The sequence below is a fragment of the Dermacentor albipictus genome, chromosome 2 (genome assembly GCF_038994185.2).
Source record: "Dermacentor albipictus isolate Rhodes 1998 colony chromosome 2, USDA_Dalb.pri_finalv2, whole genome shotgun sequence".
Taxonomy (NCBI): domain Eukaryota; kingdom Metazoa; phylum Arthropoda; class Arachnida; order Ixodida; family Ixodidae; genus Dermacentor; species Dermacentor albipictus.
The window spans coordinates 121,048,733-121,056,235 of record NC_091822.1 but is presented as its reverse complement, the minus strand read 5'-3'; the positions used below and the strand labels follow the sequence as shown (position 1 = coordinate 121,056,235).

Genomic DNA, 7,503 nt, shown 5'->3' with positions numbered 1-7,503 from the left:
AAAGTAGTTGTATTCCATATGAACATTGAATTTAATAGTTCAAAATTCGGTTAATCAATTGAAAGCGTTCATTGTTCGCGCACCCCTAGTATTTAAGCACGAGAGAGAGAGAGAGAGAGAGAGACAGACAGACAGACAGAGAGAGAGATAGACAGACAGACAGAGAGAGATGCATAGAAAGGCAAGGAGGTTAACCAGAAGCAGTTAAGCACGAGTAATTAAATATCGCTGTCAGCCTAACTGGCAGCGCCGCACCACACAGAGTGAAACCACGGTGAAGGTCCTCTGCTCGAAGAGCTCCGCTGCAGAGGCTTGCTAATTAGGTATTTAAGACATTATCTTGCTTGCACTACTCCAGCCTTTTGAACATTCTCGTTTCTTCTATTGCTTTGCTAGCTAAGATGGAGTAATTAAAACGGTTACCCCGCATACCAGTCCTTCAAAAGTTCTAAGAACAGAGTGTCGCAAGGTATAATGAGTAAAGCTAAAGGAACCAGTAGTTAATTTGTCGCTGATATAGGCTCTCCATTAAAGATCGTCGGCGAAACAGTATTGCCCGTTAGAGCGTTCTATAGCCACTCCCGTTAGTTTCTTCTCTGAGACAGAAAGGCAAGATTGGGTGGGGGCGAAGAAATGTTCATGGTTTTCGTGTTGTCATTAGTTTTTAGTTCGCGGGGGTTTCCTTTAGTGGGTCAGCTTGTTTCCCAGTTTTATTTTTCCATATTTTTTTCGTTTCACATGCCGTTTCTGTTATTTCGCAGGCGACTAAGAATGTTACCGTTACGCATTGCTTAACTTTCTGTATATCGATATTTTTTTTTGTTATCTTGTTCAAATCACTGGGAAACCACGTTTTTTTTTTTCCTCGGGAGGCTCATCTTTATCTCTGCAATTTTTTTTGACAGCTGTAAGATTTTAACCATGACACGTTCAAGCGTTTTCTAGAACAAGCTCATGGAGTGCGTTCTCAACGCTGGGCCAGTTTTCTTTGTTCTACCTAACTATTTTTCTTACTAGTTATTTGTCTTACCTGCTGAATGCAGATGAGAAATAAATATCCGCTCTTTAGTTAGAAAGAATAAGGCTGTAGGACATGTTCCGTAAGTAAAGAATTCTAGGTTGTAACACTGGTTAATTACCTAGATCGATAAGCATAAAAATATTTCAAAGTGGGAAACCAGCACACTGTGGACTAGAAACTTATGAAACTGCTTAGAAAACTTCTCTTTGTGAAACTACACTATAAAAATGTTTGCGCCCTTAATGGTATTTTCTTGTCGCACTGGTAGCATCCTTACCGTTGGGCCCCTAGAGAAATTGAAAGGCCGACAACGGAGCTCTAACAAGGCGTGCGATGACAAAAGACGTAGTTGAAAACTGTGTAATCAATCTGACAGCCTTGGGTGCAGAGAAATATCCGACAAGAAAATTTCACAAGCAGAGATATCAAACTTTTCTGTCGCATATTTCTGTGCGCCTAAGGCTGTCAGAATATTTAGAGCTCCCTTGTCGTCCTCTGTAAATTTTTGTAAGGCCATAACGGTAAGGGTGTTACCAATGCGATAAAGAACGCCCTTAAGCGTGTAAACATTTTTGCAGTGTATTTCAAGTCGAGAACTACTTAAAGCACAATTAGTACTTAATCACCTAATATCTCTTGTGGGCTCCGATACTAAAATACATGCTGGATATATCTTGTCCAATGTATACTTTCCGCATTGAAACATTTTTGATTCTGTTTCAATATATGTATTTTTTTCGGTTTCATCTTAAAATTAGTGCTTGTCTTCCACCAGCATATCGGGGCAATTTTTTTCCCTGGTTTCATTCTTGCTTTGCAGAATGATGTTCTGAGAACGAATGAATTTATATGTTTTTGATATATCATAAAAAAATTTTCGCGCTCCGGTGCGCCGGTAGCCAGTGCTCACTAGATCTCATCCTTTTGAGATAGACCCGTAGTTACGAGGAGTTACACGAGTTGGAATTACTATTGGAAAATAGCACGAGTGCAGGACTAAGAATAGTAAACACACACGAGGGGCAATGACTTCCAGCTGGCTTCTCTATCTTTGTTGCTTTTTATCGCGCCGTTTGCAATAGTATGCCATCCTACCAACCAACCCCGCGAGCATAATATTTAGGTGGGAGTGTTTTAGTTAGGTAAATATCCTGGGACAGTCTGTCTCGCAGCGTAATTTTCTCGCAAATTATTTTTTTTCCTCTGTGGAGCTTTGGGTAGAAGCTTGAGCAATTCTTGAGGGCTTCAAAATTTTGCCGCTTCATTCGGAACTGCGTTGAGCCGCTGAAGGCGGCACCATTCAAGCGTTGTGTGCAGCTGCCTATCTGTAAAATATATTTTCTGCGTAAATGCTTGGTTTGTTGCCTCTGCACGTAGTGATTTGCGGAAAAAAGAAGGTGCTCGTCCACAAAACCAGTGTGTCTTTCAGCTTCCAGTCATACAGCGCCTACAGCCCCCTGTAACTCAGTGGCTGTCACGTTGGAGGCTGCCGTGAACGTATTTTCACTGGGGCGGAAGCAGAAACGCACGTGTATTGGGCGTTGGGTGCACACTACAGAAACCGCAGCCCTGGTGACCGAAATCAGTCCGTGGTCCCTAACTATTGCATGCGTTATAATGAGATGTTAATTCTGGCACATAAAACCCTCGTTGTATATGAAAAAAAAGAAACCAAATTCGCAGGTACTTTTGACGATCCTAATTGCCGACTGCAGAACACCTGTGACAGTACCATAACTCGGCTATTTAAAACGAGTCTTTTGTTGTTGGACCATTTATTGATCACATTACCTATCGTAATTTTCTAGTTTGCTTAAGGTTGTGGAAGCGCGATAGAATATGTTTTAATGTGAGACAGTAAAGGTCTAAAAACTTCGTTTGCCTTGTCCTCTTGTCCTGTCCGTCTTTCCGTCCATTCTGCTATGCTTATCACGATTGCAGGCATCGGCGGCTGCACACAGCGATGATTTTTTTTCGTCATTGAGCCACCGCATCATCTCCAGCTTCAGCATTGCCACAGCGTGAAGAAAACTGAAGAATCCTTCATCAGAATCGCCCTCACTGGAATTAGAACCCATGCCTCGAAAGTAAGTGAATTTCAGAGTGGAGCGCACTAATCTTTAAATTTTTGCACTACAGTGGCGCTGTGCGAAATAGCTCAGTGGTTTGGGCTTCACACAGGCTCTTGAGAGCAGGGGTATTAGTGCACGTGTTTAGAAGGCCAGAACGAATAAACCTGTAGTGGACGAGGATTACGTCATGTGGCATCGCACAGAAATTGATGTGGCATTGCACAGACATGTACCAGGAGTCGCTGATCGCAGAAAATCTGATCTGCAGGTCAAACGCGTCGGCCCTTATACGTGGCTCGTCGAAGGTTAAAGTATAATCACTGCTTCCGCGTGGCTTCTAGAAAGTAGTGCATGATTCGCGTTGCGCATACAACGAGTTTACAAAGCAATCGCAAACCATTACTTTCGAAACAAGCATGAACGAGACCAAACCAAGCAAACCAAACAAGTGCGAGAGACAGCTGGTGCGAGCCGACGGTGACAAGAAACGAGCGGTCCGGCTGAGACAGGATATGATTACGCATCGAGTGTTCGAGCGGATCCACATGACACCAGATGGCCGTGAGCACGTCATTGAAGGTGGTGCTCTCCATTGGTCTCCCGCTCCGTGTTCGCTCTTTCATCTCTCGCTAAGCCCGTTCGCTTGGTTACGACGGCGCCGACGCTTGCCGCAGTAACGGGCGGCAAAGACCTGCGCTCGAAACGCCAAGAAATTCAAGTGTTACGAATTATTATCGAGTCACCAGATGCAGCGAGCACGCCTGTAATCCGCTCTGCAGATTCGAGACGTTAAAGTGCACATATCGCTAAACTGAAGCTGTCAATGCCTACCCTTTTCCTGGTGTTGCGTGGCAACTGTCTCCTACTGGGTGGGTGGGGGTTGGTAACTGAGCAATAAATAAATGAATGAATAAATTATATACATGACGTCTATATATGTATATATATATATATATATATATATATATATATATATAGGAGAAATTAGCCGTGGTCGAAGTTGACATGTAGTAACTAATAAAAATGGAAATGAAAGTAACGGAAAGCTAACTTAATGGCCTCCTGTGGGAAGCGCACCCAGAACCTGCTCATTCTGCGTTCTTGTACTGCCGATTGTGCTGTGGCGACAGCCATCAATCCCTCCAGGAACTTCGGCATATATATATATATATGTATGTATATATATATATATATATATATATATATATATATATATATATATATATATATATATATATATATATATATATATATATATATATATATATGTGTGTGTGTGTGTGTGTGTGTGTGTGTGTGTGTGTGTGTGTGTGTGTGTGTGTGTGTGTGTGTGTGTGTGTGTGTGTGTGTGTGTGTGTTTGTGTGTGTGTGTTTTGAGAGGCATGGTTTTCAATGTCTTCGCTGTCACGAATGATAGAACAAGACACTACGATTGAAGAACATCACATCTTGTACTGCAGCTTCAATCTCTAGCTTCAGCTACTTCTTTCACTTCGTCCTTCTTCTCTTCCTCTCTTGGTTCATCTGTAAACATTGTTCTTGCAAAGAGATGTAACCCGTAACATTATACGTGTATACTGCTGCCGCTATGCCGCCTGTGATAAGGACAGCGGCGGCGGCGGCGGCGATTTATACATGACATATGTACGCAGACTGTAAGCATCAGTGAGCGGGCTTACATAACATACGTAAACGACTGACATGTTAGTATCATTAAGCGCATCACTGTTAGGCGCAGTAAAAAAAGAAATTCCACCATAAAACCTGCACATATTATCTAGGCTCTAGGTAAATCTAACGAAGATCGACCTCTTAACAGAATAGCACATTATATGAACGTATTCTTCCATTTATGCATATGTTTATTTTGCGTTTTGCCACTGGGTGTGAGCTCATTCTGGACCAGTCCTTCAGAATGAGTACATGTCAATCTGATACAAGAGTTATCGAATCCTTCAATGTAGCATGATATGTGTCGGGCTTCGCCGCGCACGGGCCTGCCGTGAGTGCCCATCGCCACTCTTCCCTCGCGACGTCGCTGCGTACACGTCTCACACTGTGCATAAGCTTGGTTTGGCACTTGCATTTCCGCATAGTTTGCGAGCGTAGTGCTACGTGAACATATAAATTGCAGAGATTAAGCTCGCGATCTTTGTGGGGGATAAACGTAAACCTTTCGTGAGGATGCGAGCTGAATAGGACCAATGCTACCGCCAGTGTACGAGTTGCCGTTTGTTGTACATAATGTGCACGGGAAGTAATAACGTTTTTTTTTTTCGGCGAGTAGAGCAGCTGCATGGCGGCACCGACAAGCAAAGTAGGCAGAGGGGAGTCTGAGGTACGCATGCGTGTCACGGCAGGCGTTGATGAGGCGTTACATAAAAAAGAAATGCAATTTATATACAAAGTATCATATTATATGGTCCAATGTTTAAAGGAAGCGTGCCATTGAGCAACGGAATTCGTACCATGTGCGCAAACTGCCGACGCTACATTTTACCCAGGATTACTTGTTCGTTTGAGAAAGGGAGTTTTCCGCGTCAGCTATGAGATCGCCACTGCGAGAATTGTCCATCACGACTATGCTCTGATTCACACCTCGCTTGAAAATGAAAGTTTTTGTCCAAGCGCTGCCTGGCGACGCTGATGAAGCCGTCTTACAAACATGACGTGGCCCCAGGCGATTTCTTTTTGCTCCGCCGAATACCGCGGCTTTAAATTTTGAGACTGTACACAAAGCCGAAGCTGCCGCCCCATAGGCCTTAAAACACGTTCTATTTGGCGCCTATCAGGAGGCCTACTGGTATTTACAGAAACGTTGACAACGGTGTATCGACGCCCAAGCACCATATCTTGAATATTATTCGGTGTTCGTATAAGAAAGTTCAAATAAGCTTGCTTTCTGGCGGTAGTACTTGCTTTTAAGACAAACCTTGCTTAGAATTTAGCACACGCTGTTGGAGTGTGCTATGGACTACATCAGGTGAGTTGGACCTGCGTGAATTCCTTTAGAGTACTTGGTGGCAGATGCCATGAATTCACCTGTTCAGTCTCCTATTGCATCTCGTCTGTCCGGAACCTAAAAAAAAAAGGCAGACTGTCATGCTCTCCCTGATAAGGTTTCTAACGCCAGGCGTCGCGCAGGTGCAACACAAGGCTGCCAGGTTTAAGCAACTCGCGCGCTTCCTTGTGGGCTCGTTGCTTGCGAGAGAGACCGCACCTTCAGAGAAACGCGATTATTTTACCACGACCAGAAACAAGGTGAGCCATGGACGCGTCGGCGAACAGCGCAATTTTCTTTCCGGTATACTGAGTCCGGCCAGCCTGCAATGTTACACGCACTACTAATGAAGTCTGGCCCGGCGCGTTGATCTAATATGTCGCGCTGCGCCAAAAAAAAGTAAGTGGGCTGAAAGCACCTTCAAAGGGAAGACACGGACTACTTGGTGCAGAAAGGTAAGCATGGAAACATGGAGGGTTCTCGTATTTATGCCTCCTTTCCTCGATTAGATTTGGCAACCAGCGAATCAAGCCTGCAAAGAACAAAGATTACCTACAAAGCTATGGCCGTTGTAGGTGTCCCGCCATTAGTGCTAGACTTGCTAAGACCCTATAGCATGAAGTGAAACAACGCACCGTCAGTTTGAGCGCCATATAGGGCCCGCAGAAATCCGTCGGAAAAAGAGGCCGCACTAATAACAAGAGTGAGCGAGACATCGAAGCTTGTGTTCGACACTCGAGAGACGAGCAAGGTATTAGGCGCGGCGAGATCCTTTCTGTTACAGCGCGGTCGCCTCCAGTTTCATTATGTCGCCAGCGATAGTTCCATCCGACCATACTTCGAAGACATAAGTAGTACGTACGTTTTGCCTTTATGCATATAGTCAGTGACACTGAGTGCAGCATGCCACCTGCATGTTCAGCCTGCCTTCTTTTTTTTTCCTTTTACTTTTTTTGTGTTCTTATGTATGGAGTACGCGATACATGAGTAAATTCTTTTTAGGTAAAGTGCAAATACTAACTGGAATGCCGCTAAGAGGGCGCTAGTGCTACGGGACCAGATGTAAACGTACGCAGGTGCGATAAATGAGAATTAATTAATTAATTTATTTATTTATTTATTTATTTATTTATTTATTTATTTATTTATTTATTTATTTATTTATTTATTACAATATCTTCAGGATCCAGGGAGAGCTACATAGGTGTTTGCATTACATATTCATTGCAACAGTAACAGACACAAATATTCAAGTGCCTTTAATTAGAAAAGAGGTTCGCGATGGCAATTTTGAATAACTTAATTGTTACCCTTAGTGGGCAGCGCCGGAGGGTGGAAGGTGATACCAGTTCCTGGTCGTCTTTCGCAAGAGCAATTATAAGGTAAGCGTTACATAAATGAAGGGCCCC

At 43.5% G+C, this 7,503-nt stretch overlaps 1 long non-coding RNA gene across 13 annotated transcripts in view; it reads left to right on the top strand.

Annotated features, from left to right (window-relative positions):
* The first annotated feature begins 2,982 nt into the window (after positions 1–2,982).
* LOC135914706 (uncharacterized) overlaps positions 2,983–7,503 on the top strand; it is a 137,256-nt gene continuing 132,735 nt past the window's right edge. For 3 of the 13 annotated variants that reach the window (XR_011512130.1, XR_011512129.1, XR_011512128.1), the window contains exon 1: positions 6,279–6,549. This is a non-coding gene — a long non-coding RNA (uncharacterized lncRNA). Of the gene's footprint in view, positions 3,109–6,256; positions 6,550–6,910; positions 6,949–7,410; positions 7,477–7,503 lie in introns of those variants that run through there. The other 10 variants (XR_011512132.1, XR_011512134.1, XR_011512131.1 and 7 more) reach the window with 7 other exon arrangements.